This window comes from Dermacentor albipictus, chromosome 7 (assembly GCF_038994185.2).
Source record: "Dermacentor albipictus isolate Rhodes 1998 colony chromosome 7, USDA_Dalb.pri_finalv2, whole genome shotgun sequence".
NCBI lineage: Eukaryota > Metazoa > Arthropoda > Arachnida > Ixodida > Ixodidae > Dermacentor > Dermacentor albipictus.
In genome coordinates, this window is record NC_091827.1 from 47,900,057 (window position 1) to 47,925,430 (window position 25,374).

Genomic DNA, 25,374 nt, shown 5'->3' on the forward strand with positions numbered 1-25,374 from the left:
GCCAACGATTCCCGTTCTGCTGTAGTGGCAGCACACTTGAACTAGGCGTCACGTTCATGAAATGTCCTTGCACGCACTTGTTGTTCGTAAGAGCATATACCGTACCCTATGGTGTTGTCGGACCAATTAATGACCTAATGAAGACATTGTTGCGCCAAAAGGAATATAAAGACTTAGGAGGGCAAGTAACAAATGATAGATCCAGCGCTGATCTATTCTTACTTGCCCTCCTAAGTCTTCATTTTCCTTTTGGCGCAACAATTACTCATTAGATCTCAACCAACCCACCCAAGAACAAGTTCTACTCAAACTATTGACGACGGACAGCGAATGGCAAATTTCACTTGCGGAGCAGGAGGAGCAGCAGCACTGTGATAAAGTACCGTTAAGCCTCGATTAAAGGGACACTAAAGGCAAATGCTAACTCGACGTGGACTGCTTAAATAGCGTTACAGAAACTTCACAATGCTTGTCTCTTCATTCATTCTAATAACTTTTTTCAGTGCCCTGCGATTTGGCGGGGTGGGCCTGGACCCCGTCTAGGTTTCAGCCAAGGGTTGTTGGCCCTTGGCAGCTTCCTCGGCTCGCTGGAAGGCCCAGAGTTGGTTGCCGAGAAAATACTGAGTTTACAAGAAAATTTGTATCTGAAGCGTCCGAACACCCTTTTTGGAAATTCGAATTTCCCGCCACCTAGCCGAGGGAGTGGCGATGTTGCGTACGCCATCACCGCCCTTTGCTGGCGTCGGTGAGTAAAACGGTGACCGACAGACGGCGGTACCGAGCCAAGATGGATAAAGACGAAGCGGCGGATTCGCCGCTGCAGCTGCTTTTTGGTAAACCGTTCGGGCATCCCGGGACCTCACGTGGAGGTTCACTTTTCTGCTACTTGCAGTTTGTGCGAGTTTCGCGATGCAGCAAACCCAGAGCAGCACTACGCGACAACGAAACTACTCACACGCGAAAGCGTGGGCGGCGCGGAGTCGAGCGAAAATGAAACCTTCCGACCAACCGCGTCGTCATCAAGGGTAATTTGAATTAGTACTTTTTTTTTCTTTCTAAAAATGAAATAGAACTGGACAACTAGCATCTTTTTTTTTTACTATCCTCAAGGCCAGTGGCGTAGCTAGGTCGTCTGGCACCCGGGGCCATAGGTCTTCTGCCACCCCCCCTCCGGGTGTAGCCCGCGCAAAGAGGGGTGTCTTCAGACGTATATGACACACCCCCTTGGCCCCTTGCACCCGGGGCCCACGGCCCCCCGGCCCCCCTTATTGCTACGCCACTGCTCAAGGCCAGGAGGCATTGCAGAGGGGAGTGGTATGAACAGGTTCAAAAGGTTACAAGAATGCAGTACGTTACAATACCCAGTTGAAAATGACAACAGAGGTTGTGTTCAGTACTACAGAAATTTCTGTTGTACAACAGGATTTTTCTGTAGTAACTACAGATTCCTGATGGAGCGACAGACTTTTCTGATGTACAACAGACATTTGTTGTTACTACTACAGAAGTACAGTCTGTCGTATGTCTGTTGTTACAACAGAAAGCTGAAGCTCTACAACAGATTTTTGTAGTACTACAGAAAAATTTGTCATCACTACAGGCACCCTGTTGTCCCAACAGAAATGCTCCTGAAGTAACCCGAAAAACTTCTGTAGTGCTACAGAAAGCTGTTGAAATACTACAGAAACCTATTGTGGCAACAGGCCCCCAATTGTCACAACAGAAGTGTTCCTGATGTAATGCGACCAACTTCTGTTGTACTACAGAACAATGGTGTTGTACGACAGAAACCTATCATTGCAACAGGCCCCCAGTTGTCATAACATAAGTGTTCCTGAAGTAATGGACAAACTTCTGTTGTACTACAGAGAACTGTTCCACAACGGAAACCTATCGCCGCAACATATACCCAATGATGACAACAGAAGTGCACTGAAATTGTGTGATGCGACAAGCTTCTGTAGTGCCCGGTTGAAAAAGACAAAAGGAATTCCTGTCGCAACTACAGAAATTCTGTTGTACGACAGAAGTTGTTGACATTTCTTAATTGGGAGACATTTCTGACGTTACGACAGAAATTCTGATTTCGCAACAGAAGCATTCTGTCGCGACAACAAGAGTTATTAAGTCGGAACAACAGTTTTATATCCTGACAGCGACTCCGACGTTACGACACCAATTCTGACGTCGCAGCAGAAACATTCGGTCGCGACGGCCAAGAGTTCCGAAGTCGCAACAGAAGCGCTTCCCGTCGCGGTCCTTTAAGATTGTATGTTTTTGCATCGGTAGTGTACACTGTACTTTTCTCCTGCGCGGTATTCAATCGCGCTTCTCTGAAGCCGGCAATGCTGACACCGATGGCACCGACACCGGTATTAAAGTCGACGTGGCGAATAGTTATAATTGTGCCGTGACGACGCGGCACCAGCAACACCCTACCGGCCTCCTCAAAATCGGCCGCTGATCAAAATCATACCATCTGCGGGAATGACTGCGTATCCGTTTTTTTTTTTTTGTAAGATGTGGCACACAGGCCTGTGGACTTACATGTGCTGTTACACTGACACATTAGTTAATTTCCCAGGAATATTTCACAAGCTTATGCGAAGCGGAAAAGAAGATTTCGGTTGTTCCACAAAGTTGCGTGAAAAGCTGTCTCGCTCGGGTCTCATTAATCTGATACAGTGCTGCCGTGAGAAGCCAGTATGCTGTCAGAAAGAACTCTCATCCACGAATGTTTATGTAGCTATTTTGCATTGAACACACGAATTATATGCGCGCTCAAAAGTGTAAAGAACGAGAGACAACTGTCGAAACTAGCAGTAATAACCCTAAAAGTCAACGTTGTCTATTTCTGAATTTCTTATTTAATATGGATATCGTACATCAAAATCGATGTTCTAGCACTGCACGATGTACTTGTCGATGGTACGAACACTCTTGCTCTTCTAGAGATGCGGCACTTGACGCGGTGGAGTGATAGCGGATCTTGGCTCTCAAAATGCAAATGTAAACATCAGCGCATCAGCACGTCGTACTATTCACATGGCCAAAACGTACACTCGAAAAGCATGTCAGGGGTGGTGCAGGGGTGGTGGTGTTGGTGGTGTCAGGGGTGGTGGTGTTCCACATCTACTACCTGTTTGTGGAGTGCAGAGTCTCGTATTAATTCCAGGCCGGCCCCCACTTTGTCTGCGCTGTAACAAGGTGGGGCACATTCGTCGAAACTGCAGAACCCCACGTTGTGAAACCTGCCGGCGCTTTGGTCACACAGCTGAAGAATGTGTCGTAACATACGCCGATAAGTTACGACACAGAACAAAGCCTCCGGATGAAAGCTTGCAAGAACACATAATGGACATTACGGAGGTTCTTGACGCGACGGGAGACGTTCCCTCTTCCGCGGAGACCCGCTGTGCCACTAAGGCCCCTCTGCCTGTTGAAGACAGTCACAATGCCATCGCCCGTGAATGCCAACTGCCCACTGCCAACTGCCAACAATGCCAACTGCCCGTGAATAAAGAAAGTAGCGAAGAGAAAGATGACCAACCGAAGCAACAACCCAAAGGAGCACCCGCTACCACGGAGCCAGCTGCTGCCCAGCAAGCGAATGAGGGAGCCGGAAATGACTCATCTGATGCACCCAAGCAACTCGACACGTGCACTGAGCCGGCAGAGGACAGCCGAAGTAACGCGGATACTTCAGTTCCGAAGCGCCGTGCGACCAACAGATCGGAATCAAGCACAGACAGCGAGACGACCAGTACCACAAGAAAAGCACGTCGCCGCAAAACATCGAAACACTCAGGAAAGTGCCGACGATCACGGTCCAGAAGGCCTGGTGGGGTTTCGGAGGGAGCCTCACCGTTGCCCTCTAGGACCGATCACATAGATCATTAGGTCCAAATACTTGGTAGTCACCATGGCCCTGTCCCAGCAACTTCAATTCGCAACCTTGAACGTACGAGGCCTTAGGTCTTTGCAGAAACAGGCGCAGCTTCGCCGGCTTTTGTCTAGGAAGCGCCTCGACTTCGTCGCCGTGCAGGAGACGAAGATTGAGAGTGACGACGAGACAGAAAGGGCTTTGCGACCTTTTCTGTCTGAGTATAATGTTTGCGTTTCACACGCTCTTGGTTTATCCGCGGGCTGTTTCCTGTTTCTGAAAAAGAGCCTACTTTATTCAGCTTTTAGTTATCATGTCGACACTGAAGGTCGATATATATGTTGTGATTTTGTGTTGCAGGGTGTGCCATGGCGCATAGTCAACGTCTATGCATATAATGACGCTGCAAAACGAGCTCTTTTATTTGATACTGTGTCTAGTCTATTGGACTGTGATCGCTGCATTGTTTTAATGGGAGATTTCAATTGTGTATGCGATCCGAACGATCGAAGCGGCCATAACACTCAGCGGGACAGGAGTGGTGAAGTTTTGTCTAAGATAATAGAAAATGCAGGGCTCGTTGATATAGGAGTGTCGGGACAGGGAGCTCGCTCTTATACAAGAATTCAAGGTCATTCCTACGCCCGCCTTGATCGGATTTATGTTTCTTCATCACTCCTCTCTCGAGGACTATCCTGCATTACTATCCCCGTTTCATTCTCTGATCATTGTATGGTTATTGCAAACATTGGTAAAAAATTTGTAACTAATTTCCGACCACAGTGGGCACTCTGGAAGCTTAACTCTGAGCTCCTAAATGATCAGGAATTTATTAATCACGTGCGCATGGCTCTAACCAATTCTCTGTCTAGTGACTTGCCATTATTTGCTGCTTGGGAACTCTTTAAACAAGAGGTTCGTACAGTGGCTATAGAAATTGGATCGGTGAAATCATTCTATAGAAAGTATGAAGAAAAAACGCTTCTTAAGAGCCTATGTAGCCTTTATGAGATTGAATGCGAAATGCCAGGCACTTACATTGTTGACATAGAAAACATTAAATGTGAGTTACAAAAGTATGACGCATTGCGTTACAGAGGTGCGCGAATTCGATCTCGAAACATGCGCGCTCTGCAATCTGAGCAACCAACACGTCAAGCTTTACTTGACGAGCGACGTCACGGTATTTCCAAAGTAATTCCGGAAATATACTCCGAGGGTAGTCTTTTAACAAATACTAATGACATCATTTCTCAGTTCGAAATTTTCTACACTATGTTGTTTAGTGCCCCTCCGAATGATCACGATGCAAAAGTTTTAGAGAGTTTTGTATCTCTTGTAAAACCATTACAGGATGATGACTGTGCAGTCATCAGTGGTAGCCTTACGATTCAAGAAATTGAGCTAGCTATTGATCAGCTGCCTCTGTCGAAAACACCCGGCCCCGATGGACTTTCAAGTGAATTTTACAAAGCTTTCAAATCAATTATCAGCCCCATATTATTGGATATTTTTATTACAAGTTTAGAAGTTGGCGCCCTTCCGCAGTCTTTTTGCAAAACCCACACAGTTTTACTTCCCAAAAGTTCAGATAAAGAGAAACTGCGTTCTGTTGAAGGCTATCGACCAATCACATTGTCAAACGTGGATTACAAAATTTTTGCGAAAGTTCTATCTAATAGATTGCAATTTGCGATGTCAATTCTAATTGGTTCCCATCAGACGTGTGGAATCAGGGGCCGATCAATTCAAACCAACATACATATCGCCCGTACCCTTCTTCAATACTGTTATGGTTCCACTGAGCAGCTTGCAATGCTCCAGGTAGACCTTGCTAAAGCTTTTGATCGTGTGAGCCACTCCTATTTATTTTCTCTTTTGGAGCATGTCAATGTTGGCTCCATTGTGCTTAAAGGCGTTAGGCTTTGCTACACCTGTTGTACTACTCGTTTAATTATTAATGGCCAACTCTCCGAACCCATTTCTATTTGCTCATCAGTAAAACAAGGATGCCCGATGTCCCCACTACTATTCGCCCTTTACCTGGAACCGCTATGCTTAAGCGTAATTCAGTCGAGTAACATCCATGGCTTCAATATACTGGGTAATGAAGTTAAAGTCTTAGCTTACGCAGACGATCTAGCGTTCTTCTGCACGGATAAGTCCAGTGTTGAAAAAGTACTATCGAAAATAGAAGAATTTGGCAGTGTATCAGGAGCGCGAATGAACTCCTCAAAAAGTTTAGGCTTATGGTTTGGCTCATGGTGCTATACACCAGAACAGTTTGCAGGCGTTAAGTGGACTGATGTCCCGCCAAAGTATCTTGGCGTGCCGCTAGACGCATATAAATTAAGCGCACACTATTGGAAAGAACGGGTTTCGGTACTGCAAAGTTACGCCCAGACATTCGTTCCACAACGACTTTCTATTTTTGGGAAAGCCGAAGCCTGCAATAAGTTCTTGGCAACAAAAAGTTTCTATGTATTGCAAGTTATCCATTGTGCTAGGCTATACATCCAACGCTTTCACCGTATCTTTGCGACCTTCGTATGGTCTTCAACTTTTGAGCCCATGAAGCGAGACAACATTTTTAGGCCTGTTAGCGAAGGTGGGCTGGGCTTAGTACACCTTTATGTGCGGCAGATAGTGTCTCGTTTCTTATTTTTTCGCGATACTTCCCATCCTGTAATTCGTTCATACATGCAAGTCACACTTGTTAATGCGTTACCTGATTTAGTTGTTTCTTCAAGTTTTTCTTCGCGCTTATGCTTGTGGGGGTTCATGCAAGAAGTTTACTTGGCGGTTCGTTTCCTGACAGTTCGGTTTTCCACTGAATACTTGTATTCTGTGTCGCGCAAAACGTTGTACAAAGACTTACTATCCATGCTATTCCCGCCTCCACTTTACCGATCAATATACATTAAATTGCCAGGCCATGATGTGCTAAAGCGAGTTCGCAAAATGTATTTATCCCCTTGCTGCAAAACATTCTTTTATAAAGTTCATAGTGAAACCATACCGGTTAAAGCATGGCTACAAAAAAAGGGTATCTTTGTCTCTTCTGTTAACTGTCGCCTTTGTGATGTACCAGAGACAATTGAACATTGTTTTATTAGCTGCACCGACGCCATCCTTTTTTGGGATGTCCTCCAACGGACTTTAAAGAAAGACTTTGAGATTAACGCTCATACTGTGCGATACCTGCTGCCAACCTCTGATAATAGTGCACCTTTCGATATGTTTTTTGTCATGGGAATGCACAGTTTGTGGAAAACGCGAATGATGGACCGCAACGCCGAAACGGTTGTACCTACAAGGGCAAATTTCATCCAAATGACGCTACACCTAAAGCAGGTTTATGATGGACTCGGTGTGCAACCGGACTGGTACCCTATTTTGGTGAGGTGCTTATCCTTGCCACCCTTCTAAAGTGACACGAACGTTTCTACTCACAGTATGAACGCTGCCTCTTCTGTGTGACTTTCATTGTGCCCTCCATTCTCTGACTATGCAGAACTGGTGAACGTCTAGTTGAATGCAACTATAATAAATACCATGAAAGAAAGAAAAAAAAAAAAAGTCAGGGGTGGTGCAGTGGTAAGATGCCGGGCTAGGAATCGAGAGGTCGCATGTTCGAATCCTAGGCAAGAACGTTTTTTTTAATTTTTTTTTTACTTTTATGTTTTTCTTTTTTGTGCTAACAAATTTACATAATCTTACGAACGTCTCTGTCAACTATTAATTAAATATTGATCAAGAACTACAGAACTTTCTACTACAGACAACAGAACTACAGGCAACAGAACTACAGGCAACAGAACTACAGGCAACAGAACTACAGACAACAGAACTACAGACAACAGAACTACAGACAACAGAACTACAGACAACAGAACTACAGAAACAACGTCCCAAAATACAACAGAATGTTAAAATTTCCTGTCGTGTTTTTCAACTGGGTAAAAAGAAGAAATAATCATTGCTGATATACAATGTTAGCTAAGATACAAGTGAAATTAGCCCGCTCTATGGGGCCTTGCGCCCCATAGCTCGCAGGACCTTTCATAAAATTTATTTCATCCACCCAAGTGAAATGAACATAAAGTCAGGCTAGGAAAACTAGACACTAATAATGCTTGGTGAGTACAAAATAGCTGCTACGTATACAATATTAGCTAGTGCTAGTTTAAAGGCATTGTTATTAGTAATAGTAACGATGTATGGAGGAAAGTGGTTCCACTCCCGAGATGTTAGCGGAAGAAATGATTGAAAAAGAATTTTGGTGTGGCATATGATATAAACCCTACTTTGAAAGAATGATTAATGCGATGAGAAACGTACATTGGTGGCGTAACTAAATAATTTCGTAGCACAGGGTGGTATTGTACAATTTATGAAACTCAGCTTGACCGGATATTTTTCGGCGAGAAGCTAATGGCGGTAAGTTGAGGTTACTTTTCATAGTGCTTATGCTTTCAGTTCTATTATACATACAAAGAATGAAACGAACCGAATAATTTTGAACAGGTTCAAGAGAATTAATTAGGTTAACTTGGCATGAATCCCAAACAGCGGATGCATATTCTAATTTTGGGCGTATTAGTGTCGTGTACAGCAGTAGTTTTAAAGTTGGCGGAGTGGAATGAAAATTTCGGCGCAAATAGCCTAACGTCCGGTTGGCATTGTTAATTATGTAATTAGTATGAACAGCCCATGACAGGTTAGTCGTAATATGAACTCTAAGGTACTTATAGTTGTCAACGGGTCCAAGGGCAATGTTATCCACATAATACTTAGGTATGAGCCGCTCGAGATATTCTTATTAATTTGCATTTGTTAAGTTCCATTAGCCATTTCTTACACCAGCTAGAAATAATGTTTAGATTGGCCTGCAGTGTAGTTATGTCATCGGAGTTACTTATTTTGCGAAAAACAGCGCAATCATCGGCAAAAAGGTGAATATTTGAGGATATTTCGAAATGAAGGTCGATAATATAGATAAGAAATAAAAGAGGACCTAGTACAGAACCTTGTGGTACAACTGAGCATACTTTAGTAAACGCAGAGTTATGGCCGTTAGCATTGACAAACAGAAAACTATTGCTTAGAAAACATTCTACCCATTTTAACGGCTTACAGTCAAGATTAAGAAGGCTTAGTTTGTATAGTAATAGCTTGTGACATACCTTATCAAATGCTTTAGAGAAATCTAGGAAAATGCAGTCGGCAAATGAGGATTCATCCAGAATGCATTGTAACGTGTGCGTAAACAAGATGGGCTGCGTTTCGTACGAATATGTTCTCCGGAAACCATGCTGCGCTGACGCGAAAAATGAATCAGTTTCGAGAAAATTAACGAGATGACTATGTATGATATGCTCCAGCATATTGCAACACATGCTGGTGAGAGATATTGGTCTATAATTAGCGGGAGAATATTTAACGCCTGATTTGTGGATCGGAACCACCTTCCCAGTTTTCGTTGTACAGACAAAGTAGATGCGTCCAGTGATTGTTCAAAAAGTTTGGTTAATACGATTTCGCCTTATAATGTAATGCAATACCAGGATATTTTTTGCAACGAGTGGTTGAGTGCTAGGGACTGAATTTAACTGAGGAGTGCCTTCGTCATCGGGCAAGTACTTGAATGTTCCGGGGGGAGTCTCTAATCATGTCCTGAATTTACCTGAATTTTCTCGATTATTCAGGCTCTGTTCGCGATAATATTGACGCCTTACCGATTCTCGAACCCTCATCTATAATTTTAGCTTGACTCGATATTTCCCTTTGTGTCCCTTTAATGTCGATCTAAACCAAGGACGGCTTCGTTAAATCGAAAATAGCACGGGTCTTTCGATTTCATCGTTATATATTCAAGAGCAAATTTAATTTTTGTCCGTGTAATCTTTGGCCACTTATAGAGGACCGTGAACCGGTCTTGTATTCTTTCGGTGTACATCATCAAGCGAGAGCAGAACTATACCGATTTTTTACGCATACCTCCCCCTTTCGTTAAACCGGACGGCACGTTGTGTTTCTTCTTGGCGAAACCGTAAACTTCTTGGCGAAACCGTAACCTTTATAAACACAAGGACGCTCCCGCTACTGACAAAGAGGTTATGAAATTCTTTTACATGTGTAGAAGGGTCTTTCCAACCCCTCACCCCAAGTTGCATAGGTCGCAAGCCGTTTCTCCTTGACTCTTACAGGCCACCACATATCCGTGTCTGTCCGTTCTCCCCGAGGCATACCCCGACGTGTATCGCGACTACGCCTGCCCGACCTGCGGGCAGACCTCCACTCTAGCGCACGTGCTCTGGGAGTGCGGGTCGACATACCCTGAGTTCAGCAAGGAGGAGTGGGACTCGCTTCTGCGTAGCCCCGCTTTAGACAAGCAAATCCTGGCTGTCCGGCGTGCCCGCGGCCGGGCCGGTGGGCTGGACCTGCCGCGGTCCCGACGTGGGAACAGCCGGGTTCGCGACGAGTTCGCGTCCTCGCCGGACCTGCAATTAAGTTTTTTTGTTTTCATTCATTATAAACACAGGTTTCATTGAATAGAGCACAAATGCAGAAATACACAAATATATATATGTATATTACGAACGAGTGGAAAGGAAGCCGAGGGGCCTGATTTTATTAGTCATATCATAAGAGGCCAACAAACCTTGGTGTCATTCTTTGTTGGCTTGTTATCATTCATATGAGTAACAAAATCGGGCCCCTCGGTTGAACCCAAGCCCCGCTTGAATCCAAGCGAGGCTTGGATTCAAGTACATACGGTACTCCCGTCTGTATAGGCCACCCGACGATCGACCCCTTCGTCGCCAGCGGCGAGCGGATTGCTAAAAGGTCAGCGACTACAGAGAGAGAACCCTTTGCAATGCTCTGCAATGCGATGGGTCACGACGCACAAATGTCACTAGGGTGGCGATAAGGATCAAGAACGACGAGTCCGAGTGGAATAGCACTCGGCCGAACAGTGGCGCCCCCTCGGTGAGCGACGCAGACGAACGAACCACTACTACTGCCTGCACTTCTGTGTGCAGAACGGACGTTGTCCTTCACGAGATACTGGCCGGCGCCTTTGCGAGCCCTCCCTATGGCTTCTCGTTCGTGCGTGCCATTTTGCTTTGTTATGTTTTTTTTTTCTGTTTGGTTCTGTTTGTTCGCTGATAGGACGCACGAATAAGCGAGCCTCCCCCTCCCCTCCCCCTCTCCTTTTTATTTATTTTTTATTTTATGGCTGCGAAAGGGTTCCGCCGTAGCACGCGTAACTGCTTGTTTGCTGCTTCTGCGCGAGCCGACTACAGCCAATTCGTTCGCGTGCCTTTCGTAGCACGTGTGTGTGTCTGTGCGCGTTTTCTTTTTGTTGTTGTTGGTGGTGTTGTTCTGCAATCCGGACTTGTGCCCTACCGAATACGCGTATCCCTATTCTTCCGTTCTGAAAGGCTTCCTGTCACTTCCTCGCGCGGCATGTCGATTTGTTGATGCAGACGGTACGGTCGTAATCTTAAATGTATGGGCATATACAGCTAGAGAGGCAGAGACAGACAGAGATATTCTTTAATGGAAACCCGAGAGGTTCGCCTGGTGTAGCATGCGGTGACAAACAATTTTTTTCCCCCTTCTTTATTCAGCGGCGTGCCTTGAGGCATGGATGTGTATTTAAAGTACATTACAGACACGGGGCATACACCAAATACACAATTCGGTACGCAACGGTATACAACGGTACACAATTCTGTACACAATTCTGTACACAATTCTGTACACAATTCAGTACACAACGTACGAAATTATGCTCCGTGGTCATAAATGTACATTGAAGAAGAATGATGCTCACAGGACATAAGACAAGACACAATCAGTTATAGTGTTACATGCACCGGCACCAAAATGAAGTCCTATTGAGCAGGGGCGTAGCCAGGGGGGGGGGGGGGGGCTTATGGGGCTTCAGCCCCCCCCGAAATTTTTTCGTGCTGTCGATGCACCACCCACCCAAGCAATCCCCGGTGCCAGAAATCATTCTGAATTTTCTCTAGAATGTCTTTTTCACGCTCAAAAAGACATTTCAGCGTGAACCTTGCGAACTCGGGCTGGATTTCGCGCAGCGCCCATGCACCGGGAGTCACATAACGCAAGCAGCCCCATCCGAGCGCAAAGTTTCAAGGGCTCTTTGATGGCGAACGGGCTCGCCACGCATCTAAATTTTGAGAGACTATCAGTTTGTTTCGTTATTGTAAAACGCCAAATCGGCTGCGTGTCACAATCAAGAACAAAGTACGTGGAAAATTGACGAATGGGATCATCTTGTTCCACGACAATGCCGTCCCCACATCGCTGATGTGGTTAATACAAAACTGGCAATGTTCAAGTGGGAAACGCTGCAACATCCGCCATACAGCCCAGACGTGTCGCCTTGCGACTTCCACTTTTTGGAGCATTTGAAAAAAAAAAAAAAACAGTTCAAGCGAACCAGATTCGTGTCGGACGATGACGTGAAATAGTCAGTTGCAGACTTTTCGAAGCAGCAACCCAAAGAATTTAAGACAACGGGACAAATGTCTAAATGATCATGGAGACGACTTTAAATAAGGTACCGAGTTTGTCATATATTCGCATTGGCTGACTTTCATTTGACTCGTCCTCGTTTATTTTGCAGAACTCCTGCTCTTTATACGTGCTCTCTGTTGCGGCTATAATTTCGGTGCAATTACTCACGATACACGACAGGTGACAGCTGCTCCTGCGTAATGCATTGGAATAAATGACAGCGTCATTGAGATTTTTCAATGGCCGTTGCATATGTACAAGAATCTAAACAAGGTTCTTGAATGACAAAGTTTCATGACAATATTTGTCCTCAGCTTGTTAATTTCATGGCCTTTACATTTTTCGTATCAGCGGCATGCACTGCCTTGCTGGTTTGGAACTGATATAGTTCTAAAGTTAGTGTGCTATTTTAATTACTTATTAAATAGAGAAAAAACATGGAAGCATTGATATCGGTTATTTTGGGCACAATTTTTGGCCCATACAAGTATATTCTTTTATGAAAAAATACATATTTTACTTGTTTTGACAGTGCGTAGCGTTCAAGAATTGGTTTGCAGCATCTTTAGCAATGACAATGGAGTTATTATTCATGTATTTGATCCCCAGACAAATTGTTTGAGAGGAAGCTTTAGCTCGCGCCAAACTCCGACGCGGCCTATTCAAATACATGTAAAACGCAGAAACGCTTTTCTGTGATAACCCCCGGATCGCTTTTAATGAAATTCCTTGCATATGATAGAGAAAGTTGAATGCTAGTGTCTGTTGGAAGCGGAATTTCGATTTAGAACCTGAACATTGTTTAAATATTTTGAACAACTCGAAAGCTAAAAAAGAAATAGAAGCACAACGATTACAAACTAATAGCTCTGAATCAAGCACACATGTCGCTGTTCAGTAAACGGCATCTATTATAACAGCCAAAGCGGACAAATTTGGTTTGTCAATCCGTATCTTAGGTGAATTGGTTACGTAGTGTACAAGGATTCAGCGAAAGCCGTATTTCCATAATGCTATTTTTCTGGAGATTCACGTGTAACATAGAAAATTTGTTCGCTGAAGATGTACTATTAGGTGCCATTCACAGAATTGTGATATCATTTTTCATTGCTGAGTTACATAGTTTTAAACTTGATAGTTTAGACTTCTGAAAATTTACGATTTTAGTGAATTTTTAATAAAAAATTGACAACCTAAATGAAAAATTCCAAACCAACAGTCACTAGAATTTAAGTTTTTCTTTTAAATGCAACAACCTTGTCAAATTTGGTGCTTTGGTTGCCGAGAAAAACGAATTCTTCTTCTATATATATTTAGCTACGAGCACCCGAGCTAAAGCTTCCTCTTAAGGTGAGACCGAGCTGCAATGTGAGCCCCCCCCGAACGAAATTTCTGGCTACGCCACTGCTCTTGAGAAAGACCACGTGATTAGGGTTGTCTGCAGCGCGTAGTAGCCGGTGCTATGGGATGAAGCGGTCTTCAGCGAAAATGTGAGACTAGTGGTTCCTAAGTTTTATGTAGCGCAAGCTCCCTCGGTGTTGCGAAGGTGACCTTCCTTACGAAGGACTGACCGAAGACAACGCTGCTCACAACGCCGCTGATTAAGAACAGGCGCGTTCAAGCATGACATGTCCGACAGTATCGTTGCCACCAAAATGTAACCCACAAACACTAAGAACAAAGAGATAAAAATAAGATGTGAAAGTCAGGGGAGCTTAACCAGGGTAACTGTCCGGTAAGGTAAGGCGGTAGTGCACTGATGGAAAGGTAAACGGGTAGAAACAGCGGCATTTAAGGCAGAGAACTGGACCAGTTGGAATTTAGACAAGGACGTGTTCCAGAGCGTAAGAAATACGAAAGGAGGTAAACAGACAATAAAGAACAACTTTTTTTTTGTCGTCCTTCTTGTCTCCGCACCTCTTTTGATTTTTCTTACGCGCGGGAACATGTCCTTGGGTAGAAAGAAAGAAAGAAAGAAAGAAAGAAAGAAAGAAAGAAAGAAAGAAAGAAAGAAAGAAAGAAAGAAAGAAAGAAAGAAAGAAAGAAAGAAAGAAAGAAAGGAAGAAAGAAAACGCAGATTGGAAACGGAGTTGTAAGCACAAACACAAAGAAGGCACTTAAAAGTGATTAGTCTTTAATAAAGTGCCGATGTATGACATAACAAAGGGGAAAGAAGCACTAGTGCCCCCTTAAAGCAGCTCTGACTGAAGTTGGCTGACATCAGGGTACAAAGCATTCTGTTTTCAGTACGGGTTCGGTTTTCAAGCTTCTCGAGCATGACTGTGTGCTTTTCTTTGCTCACTGAACCAAGGACAATGAAGCAGGAGTGTAAAAACTAGAGTCTCTTATCCGTATTTTCCCGTTCCCAGCCCCGAAAATGTATGTATGTATGTATGTATGTATGTATGTATGTATGTATGTATGTATGTATGTATGTATGTATGTATGTATGTATGTATGTATGTATGTATGTATGTATGTATGTATGTATGTATGTATGTATGTATGTATGTATGTATGTATGTATGTATGTATGTATGTATGTATGTATGTATGTATGTATGTATGTATGTATGTATGTATGTATGTATGTATGTATGTATGTATGTTAAACGATAATGTGTTCATATGTAAACCTCCACCTTTTACTTGTACACTTTCAAGCTTCCTTGAAAGCTTGTTTCGTTGTTTCTATGCTTGATTCCTTTTTGCTTTTTGTCTGTTTTTACACAGTCCTGGAAACAACAGCGAGCGAACTCACATCAAGCTTCGCGCTTCTTCATTTGTCCCTCCCACAGGTCGTAGTCCTCATGGTTAGCGAAATGCCACTCTTTGGATGCCTCCGTTGCGCAACCCCTTCAGCCCACCCTGAATAAGCCTGCTATCTCCATTAAAAAAAAAAGAAACCATTCGACACTTGTAGTACTTCAAACACATTCTATATACGCACAGCAAGAGACGTCGCGTTGCAGTAACGCTGCGCCGGTCAGGCCCTGCACAAAGCCAACCTGCCGTCAAAAGGCATTTCGGCAGTCTTTTATATCGCGCTTTACGATGCTTAAATGACAATCAAGACAACCGCGGATGATTTTATAACTCCAGCATAATACGTTGATTGATTACCGAAAATGACGTCATTCGGGATGTACATAATCCGCTGTTTTACTCTTTTTCAAACGCCTAAATCCTCCGCGAAGTGCCATAGCACGGTGTCTCATATCAGCGCATCGACCTCTCTTAAAGGGGCATGCATTAAACGTGAAGAGAGAGACAGAGAGAGAATAAATGCGAGCTTTATTTATAGATCGCCCTTTTACAATACCGAAAGAACCACTCTTACCGTGAGATGAAGTATGATGAGCCAGAAAAGACTAAAGAAATAAAAGACGGCTGGCGACATCGCCTTGAAACTTCTGCTCCATGCACCTCGCCGTGATGTCATAGAGTTGGTGACGTCTGCTCTGGCCTAGTCAGTGTTTTGTTAGTGAAAATGGATTGCATTGTATGCCAAAAAGTTCAATAAATGAACTTGGCAAGACTCAATAACTTTTATTGGGCCACAGCAGGACAAACTAAAAGAAATTAATAATTTAGAAAATGATATTCGTGACGTCACACCGACGTAAGGCGTTGAGGTTTCCGGCTAAAATACGAAAAAAATGAAATTTTGGCATTCGTTTTCACTTGTAATATCAACGTGCATTACCGCGAAATCAACAGAAATTCAATTTCCAATGAACGAATTAAAAAACGTAAAGTATTTCAGTGTTTCTATTTAGTGTCCCATTAACGAGATGTGGTCCGCTCTAAATGTCAGTCAATAGTTTAGTATAGGGTCACACTTGTTTGTAAACCCCAGACTGTTTGCCCATGTCGAAGCCCGCATTCACAAGAACTTTCTTGTGAATACGGGCCCTAATGGTACGGGCCCTAATACGGGCCCTAATGTACAGGTCAAGAATTCATCGACAACGAGATTCTTGGTGGACTCCACCATCCGGTTCCTCGTCAGGCAACGGCACAAGTAGCCCGCCTTCGCCGGACAGATAAATCCCCCAAGACGCCGGGACCGTTATTTTATATACACGTCGATGTCCATCCTATAATAATGGTGGCGCGAGGCATGCGACACTTGTTGCCCACAGCTGTCTGAAGTAGATCAGACCCGATACGCTGCCGACCCCGCGCCATCAGCGCACCCTGCCGGTGCTCCTTCCTAACTCCTAGCTCCTTTATCTACCAATCAAGCTTAGTGTTAACCTGTTCACTCTGTAACTCGCTGGGACGCGTGGCTTCTCGCCTTTCGTGCCAACGTCTCAGATGACAAGATAAGAGACCTATGAGCTAGGTGGGCTGCCAACGATGCTAATCCTGTAGGGGTGTACGCGTGTACTCTTATAACAGGCGCACATGGCCCTACGACTGTCATGCACACTCACGTGGGCTGAACCACAGGCAGATAGTCTTTCACTACAGGCCCGAACGCTAGGAAGTTTGGCCGGCCGCGTGGTACTTGTTGAATGTCCCCCCGTCGGGTGTCATCCGACGCCCGCGATTCTGCAGAGGCAACCAGGCGTACAGCTCGCTCGAGAGTAACCACGGGCTCTGGCGCGCCTTGCGGATCGAACGCACACCCCACACACGCGCTCACATGCAAACACGTACCCCCGACCCGGGCACAACCGCACATGCAAGCACATATAATACACACTGGTAAACAGTTGCACTGGGCACCCACACAAACGTGAACGCACACACACACTCGCAAATACGAACTCGGGGGCACACAGAACAACCGCGCGCACAAGAACACGCGCACAGACAAACATACAAAGCCAAGCCAAGCCAAACGCAAAACACACAAACAAACGCCAACTTGCACACACACGCATGCACGCCCGCACATGCACACGCACGCACGCACATGCAGAAAGCAACGACAAGTAAGAGCCCATCTTGCGAGACGTGGCTGCACACCGTATAGGCATGCGGTGCTGACAAAAAGAGAAGCGTCTCCCTCGCGGCCGTGTTTGCGAGGCGCCCAGTGAGCAGTCTCGAGGAAAGGTCTCTCTCTCGAAGAAGGCACGCACGAGCACTGTGTCCGGGAAGACACAATAGCGGAAACGCCGCCGCACGGCGGAGCGGAAGGAAAACATTTTCTTTTCGCCCCGCTGTTTTTTTCGCAGCCAACGCAAGCCCGGCCGACGTCTTCATTCGTCTGCCTGCACGGTGCCCCGTGCTGCCGGGTCCGTAGACTGCTCGCGGGGGTCGCGTTGTCGCAGATGAAAGGAAAATAAAAGAGCGAAGTTGAACGAGTGTTGGGTTTCAAAGCCGATGGCTGTCTTCCCTCGTTGACTGTCTGTGTGGAGTTCTGTGTGTTTTTGTTTACGGGAGTGTTTATGAAGTGGTCGCCGCGATAGAGAGTGAGAGAGAGAGAAATGGGGAGGACGGCGGGTGTCGAGGAGAGGGAATGGGGAGAGAGTGAGGAAGTTGCCGGGGGTAGAGTCGGGAGTAAGGGAAGTAACTCTGCAAAGCGAAATACTCCTTCAGACCTCTCTTTCAGCCGGACTACACAAGGGATTTTGATGGAGTGCGTTTGGTGGTTGCCTCGGCGTTGTGTCTCTTCCCCTTCCGGATGCTGCATTGCGTCCGCAAGGCCGTATTGCAGATACAGTCTTGTACTTTTCCAGAAGAGAGAGATATAGGGGGGGGGGCGGAGAAAGGATACGGAAGAGTTGACGGAAAGACAAGCTCGCGTATTTCGATTAGCAATACATCGACATTGTGTTCGCCATGTTTGAAAACAACCCTGCGCAGTTTCCTCTCTTGACCCGAAAGAAGCTTGCGCGGGGGCGAATCGTGTTCCCCTTTCCCATTTGCCCGGCGTTTACGTGCGTGCACGCGCATATGGGTGAAGGGGCAGAGAGTGGTGAGGGAGGGATGTTGTCCATGTGTGTGTGTGTGTGTGTGTGTGTGTGTGTGTGTGTGTGTGTGTGTGTGTGTGTGTGTGTGTGTGTGTGTGTGTGTGTGTGTGAGAGAGAGAGAGAGAGAGTGAGTGTGTAGGTGTGAGTGTGTAAGTGTGAGTGTGTGTGCGTTCGAAATTTCAGTATGTTTGTCCGCGCTTACATTTATTGGCGTAGTGCGTGTGTGTGTGTGTGTGTGCTGGCGCATGTGTGCATGTTTTGTCTGTCATTCTGCGTGTGTGCGTGTGTGTCTGTTCATGCTCATTCGCTTGCGCGTTCACGTAAGCATGTTAATCCGGAGCCCAACAATATACTGCGTCCCTCATAACCCAGTGGGCAGTTTCAGAACACATAACAAGTTATATAGTTTTGTTCATGTGCGTGAACCCGTTACCGCAGCTGGCGGAATGCGGACGTAAGCCAGTTTCTTTGTTTCTTTTCCTTTTTTTTTAAGGTGAATCGAAGCACAGCGAAATGACTAAACGTACGCGTGGGATCGCTTACGGGCGCAAAATGAGATGTGTAGGCAGACTCTTGACTACAGCATTTCTGGCGAACAGCCTTTTAAAGACGACTGAACTGTTTCCTGGGGCGCTCGCGTTTTTTTCCCCTTTTTTTCCATGTTACTTGAACACTATTTGTTTTTCCTTGGTGACATTTACAATTATTGGCGTTCGGCAAACTTGAGTATATAAGCTAAATCCTCAACAGTTTCATCTCTTCGCGACTGGCCGTGCAGCCAAGTCCACTTTACAGGCACATATATATATATATACATACATACATATATATATATATATATACCTTTCACATACATGAGCCCAACAGAGTGCAGATAACTTTGGAATGACACTGAACAGAATCACTGAATATGATTAAACTGATCACCCAGTTAAGTTCTGAGCTCATTTCCTTTTCTTTTCCTTGAGCGTTCTGTGTACTCGGAAGCGGTTTCTTGGGTTAAATAAGCCGAAAAGCTTAAAAAAGAAAACTAAAAATGAGATAAAACATTTGGTGCAATTTGCCAGGCGGTCAGTTCGGATAAAGCCTGTACATGTTCACATTGCAGTCAGCATTTCTCTCAGCATACCTGGATACTCAGGTTACGAAAACTTGGCGGCGAACCCCTAACAAAAAGAAAAAAAAAGCGTTGTCTTGAGCAATCGTCTTTTGTTTTAGCAGTATTCAGCTCTGACTCTGTTTTCTGTGCAGAAACAGAAATAAACACACACACACTCTCTCGCTCTCTTTCCCTCTCTGATATGACAAAAATTACACATGTCTAATAATAACATACGATCTGAGAATAAATATAAAACACAAGTATTCAAATGAGATCAATGCATAATCGGCGTACGTGCCGTATGAGATTTTCCGATGGAGATGGGCAACACACATAGCAGTAATCCTTCTCATACAACCGAAAGCTTTATCCGCATCCCTGTAGAAGGCACCACATCGCAGCTTCATAACTGACCGAGAAATAAAAATGAAAAGAAAAAGAAGAAACAAAAGAAACAGACAAGCAAGAACACCACACCATACAACATAACTTAGTCAGTGTCAGTGAACTGAACCTCGAAATTTTTTCTCATCAGTTGCGTTAAGTATTCCAGGTTTCTTTTTCTTTCTTACTACTTTTATTTCGAACTCCACTCTTACATCGTGGATATGTACGGGTCTCTCCTTTCCTTGACTTGAGTTCCCCGGAATCCAAAGTTCGCGGAATCCGTCGCTCATCAAATCCCCTCCCGCTAATCCAGTGGCCCTGTTTTAAATGACTACGCACACCCCGATCCACAGCGAGTGCCCGTCCAGCTTTCTTTTTTTTTTCTGTCTTTCCCCCCGAAAAACGATTTTCTCCCCCGACGTCACCGCCACCGGCCCGAGGCATCGCACCGTGCCGTAACCCGAGACGGGCGGCGGCCACGCGCCACCGACTGTGTATTAAAATAATGAAGCGCCGTCACGCACGGACAGACACACCTAAGGAACGCACGAAACACACGGCGTGGCGGGAATGGCGCCCCGTATATACGAACATGAGCACAAGCAACGCATGTACTCCTCGTGTCTCGGGGCGACACAGCGCTCTGGTCTCGGCATAGTGGATGCATCGCGGGCCTCTGCAAACGTGGGTCTCCCCCCCTCTCCCCTCCCCCCCCCCCGCCTCCTGCCTTCCTTGTGCGGATTCACATAAAGCCAACGGAGCAGGACTGTCCTGCTGGACAGGCGGCATATTTTGTTTCAGTCTATGCTTTGGAAAAGTTAAACTTGGTTACAAACTTTGCACATTCTCAGATTTTGCGCGGGTCAACCCGCACTATTTGCTTTAAATGATGACAGTAAGCGCCCGAAAGAATGCGACACAACTTGGTGAAAGTGGGGAGGAGTTCTCTTCATTTTAGACTTGATTCGGGAGCGTTTCTGTGTCTGTGCGGGGGGGGGGGGGGGAGGGGGGAGGTGGCTGTAGAGGGGGGCGTCCTTCTCATGTTACACTTGAGTGAGATGTGCGTACGCAGCACAATAGGTGTGCTGGCCCATGTTCTGTGCCTTTGTGGTTATGTCACTCCGTTATTTATAACCGAAACCGCCCATTTCGTTGCTGTCGACGCGTCTTGCCAGCGTCCGCACACGCGAGGGATGTTTCGCCTTCAGAATCTCCATTGGTAGTACACCAAACGAGATTAAAGGGACTTGCGAATGCCAGCGTCACTAGGCTAAATTTATTTGGTGTTGATTTCCGAAGTGAAGCCTTTTTTTTATGTTTGCTTCAAAGAGAGCTTCACTTGTACGGGGTTTCCTCAGCGCTTGGGATCCACATTATGTTTTGGGTCTATTTGATATCAAGTTCACATAGCATACATTTCCCCTCCACAATCAAAGGAATGTTTCTTGTTTTGTGTGACCGGAAGATGTAGTCTGTTTGCATATCTGGTTGAGCCCCCTCTCTCTCTCTCTCTCTCTCTCGTTTACACGCACCATGCTTGTAGACTGATCTCTTCGGGGGGTCTCGACAGACGCGTGAGTTCTCAATCCGTGCCGCAGGTTTTCGCAGCTTGTGGTATACGCGAACGGAAATAATACGTACGCAGCCCCTGATCTGTCCTGCCGCTTGCATGGAACAACTTATCGCATATGTAATACCGCTTGCCCTCGTCCCTCTATCGACGCACCCCTCGACCCGACCGCATGCATATTGCTTATAGTCTCGTACATAACGGGCGCCAGCCAAAAGCTTGCGCGGCTGGCCCTTGTCTATTGAACGGGCACTTCGCGGTGCGTGCGTGTGCCCAGCCCCCTCCCCCACTTTCTTTTTTTGCCAGCAACAACTATAGACTACAGCGTAGCGCGGAATGACTGAGGTCATTGTGAAACTTTTCGGCTTGTCTTCTTTTTTTTTTTTCAGCTTCACTTTCTCTTTCGCGAACTTCTCGACGGGTGGCGACCTCTGTTGTACCACACGCGTACACGCTTTTTTTTTTTACAACAATGTTTTTGCGAAGCGCCCGAACCAGAGCTGGCGCACAGCTTGAGCATTCAATGTTGGCATTAAATGCGTTCGCCTTAATCGCAGCCGCGCTTGTTCTTGTGCCACGGGGATGAGTGGAGTGCCTGGGGCCGCGCACGTCATTCTTGTCTCTCTAATCCTGCACCTACAGCTGCGTGACTATACGATTAAACATAGCCTCCGGGATGTGCACAGTGTCACCGGGCGAGCTGAATATCTCGGAGGTCACTGTAGGAACATAGAGAGTTTCTTGCTAACGGTACTAGAGGTAAGCCTGAAGCCAGCTTGCGCTGTATACACTATACGAATATTCAGCCACAGCGGGAATGACGGGCAATGCAGGGATGAATCCATTAACTTCGTCCTTTTGGTTCCGAAACGGTGGTGAGCTTCATTAAATCCCACGAGGTCCAAATATCATTTTTGACACCGTGAGTTCGATTGCACAAAATTTCGATTTGAAGCGCTCTAAACCTAACGCAAATCTAGCAGTAGCGATTTGGAAACAATGGAGGGGTCTTAAGATTGCGGACAGTTCAAAGAAGTAATTAGCATATAATTATTATAATAAAACTATAGTCAATTTTATGTTCTTCTTTGCTTGCTTTTTTGTTTTTCTTTTTTTGCTAGTCATACGAATTTATTCTCCGGGTTCAGAAATCAGTTTTGGTCATGTCATTTTATTTTATTTTGTCTGGAATAGTACGTGGGAGCTTTGTAGGAATGACCTTTAATTTTAACGGATTGGACTGTTTTAGTCGGTAATATACGCGCGGAAAATTTGTTGCCAACTTTATACACCTAACAGCTGTGAACAAGCGTATTAAACAGAAACAAAGGTAAACTTTTTGAGTATGGAAGAAAAATCGCAGAGCTTTAGCACTGTATAAAACTACACGCCAGTCAACGAAATTCCAATAAAATCCCACACTTCTTATTCAGATCGCACATCACTTCAGATTCAGATCCGGAGAATATGCGCGTGCTGTACTGAAATGTTATAGAGTGTTGTGTCATGTACTGGAATGTGTTAGTGAACACAATGCTCTGCACTGTGAAGCCATGATAAAGATAAAAAAAGCCAGGAAAAAATATTATGCGACTACAAATGGGCGTACGTGGAGCACCTTCTATCCGACTTGTCATCTTTCTCAGATTATTATTTTTTTTCCCGCTTCCACGATCGAAATATTAACGAAAACTGGCGAATAGTTTGCGACAATCTATTACAACTGAAACATCAATGCATTCCTAAAATCACGATCACGTGTTCCAGTCACAGCCGATGGTTCAACTCGCACGTAAAACGGTGAATCAACAAGAAAAAAGCGCTTGTATTCAAAAGCAGCGTTCTCAGACTCTGATGGCGATTGGAAAAAAATATAGAAAGCAAGCCAGTTTATGCAATAAAGAAATAGCAACAGCTAAAGAGAAATATACGAATTACAAGCTTTGCTAAGAAAAAATACAAAAAAATTTCTGGAAAGTGGCTAATCCTACAATTCCCTAAGTAAATTGTTGAATTCATTTAACTAAGGACGGTGGGATTTTATCTTCATAGGAGGTTACAGAATAATTAAATTTGTTCTTTGGTTACGTTTTCGCTGAGGAGGAGCCCATTTCTGCTCATCTATAATTTGACTGCATTAACGCCACTATGAATGACATCGCCATCACTCATGAATTCCATTAGCTATTGAACATCTCAGAAATAACTCGTCACCTGGTCCACACAGTATATGCCCTAAGTTACTTGAAATTACTAAGCCGCTCATATCACTCATTTTGGAATCTATATTTCAACAACGTATTGGCACAGGATGTGTGCCTGAAGCCCGGAAAATTGCTCGTGTGACTCCGATATTTCTGAAATTAGGCAATACCTCCGTGCCATGAAACTACAAGCCCATTTCCCTAACTAGTATACCCTGCAAATGACTAGAACACATCATATCATCCGCAATAATGCGGTATATAAGCGAGCACAAATATTTTATTTCTAACCAACATGGTTTCCAACGCGGTCGTTCATGTGAAACACAATTATTCGAATTAGTCACCGACCTCCATCATCCTGTTCATGCGTCCATACTAATTAATGCCATATTTATGGATTTGGCAAAAGCATTTGATAAGGTCCCTCACAGTCGCCTGATAATGAAACTTGATAACTAGCTTTTTTTATATAACCGCTATCAATTCGTTACTGTGACTGATAGCTCGTCTTCATTGATTCAAGTTAAATCCGGTGTACCACAGGGCTCAGTGCTTGGGCCGTTACTCTTCCTCGTTTACATTAACGGCATTACTAACAACCTCACATCTACGACTCGCTTAGTTGCAGATGACTGCATGATTTATAAACAGATTACTAACAGCGACGACAATACTGCCTCACAAAATGACATTGACAGCATTTCCACTCGGTGTGATCAATGTAAATGACAATTAACGCTTCTAAAACAAAAGTTATAACTTTTACGGCTGCTACTAACGCCACACGGAATCCCTACGTGATTAACGCTATGCCTATAGAACACGTTTCTTCATTAAAGTACTTAGGTGACCACCTGTCTGCCGACCAACATGGAATACCCACATTGACGCAATAACTTCTAAAGCATCCAAAACACTCGGATTCATCAGATGTCGCTTACATCAAGCTAACCCGAAGAAAAAAACTTATGGCATACATCTCTCTGCATGGCTCGCTATAAAATAGACTATGCGTCATTCATTTGGAACCCACATCAAGTATACCTAATTAATAAGATAGAGTCTGCCCAGAATAAAGCTACCCGATTTGTAACAAGAAATTACTTACGTCTTTCCAGCATAACCAATATCAAAGCATCACTAAACCTTCCGTTAACAGAGAAAAGAAGCCTGCTGGCACTGTTATTTGACTTTCACAAGCTCTGCCCCAATCATTCGCCATTTGCGGCCTCTTACGTACAGCCTGCCCGTCGAGATCTCCCGCGCCTAGATCACCCTTTCACAGTTGTAATCCAACATGCCAACTCTCAATCCAACTCAATCCAACTCTCCACTGTTTCGTGCCATCCGTCGTTGGAATAATCTGCCCCACGATGTCGGGTCTATAATTAACCACGATACATGTGTGCATACGCTGAATAGTTCGCTTAGCATCGATTAATATTTGTGTTTGAATCCTTATGTATACCACCTTGTAAATATTTTTTGTATACGCGAGTGTCATTGATTGCCCGTTTCATTGATGTTGCTCTTAATGACTGTTCACCTGTTACCCTGTAAATCCCTATGTTTACTGCAACATCTCTCACCCGCTCCCCCTCTTCTTAATGCCTGGCCGGGCCTTTAGTGTTTATATAAAAAAAAATACGGACGAATGTATCTAAACGTGCTTGAAGTTCCAAAAGAATGTTGATCCATTCAAAAGCGTTGAGTACCAAAAGATTATAAAAGGTGCATTCTTATAATTT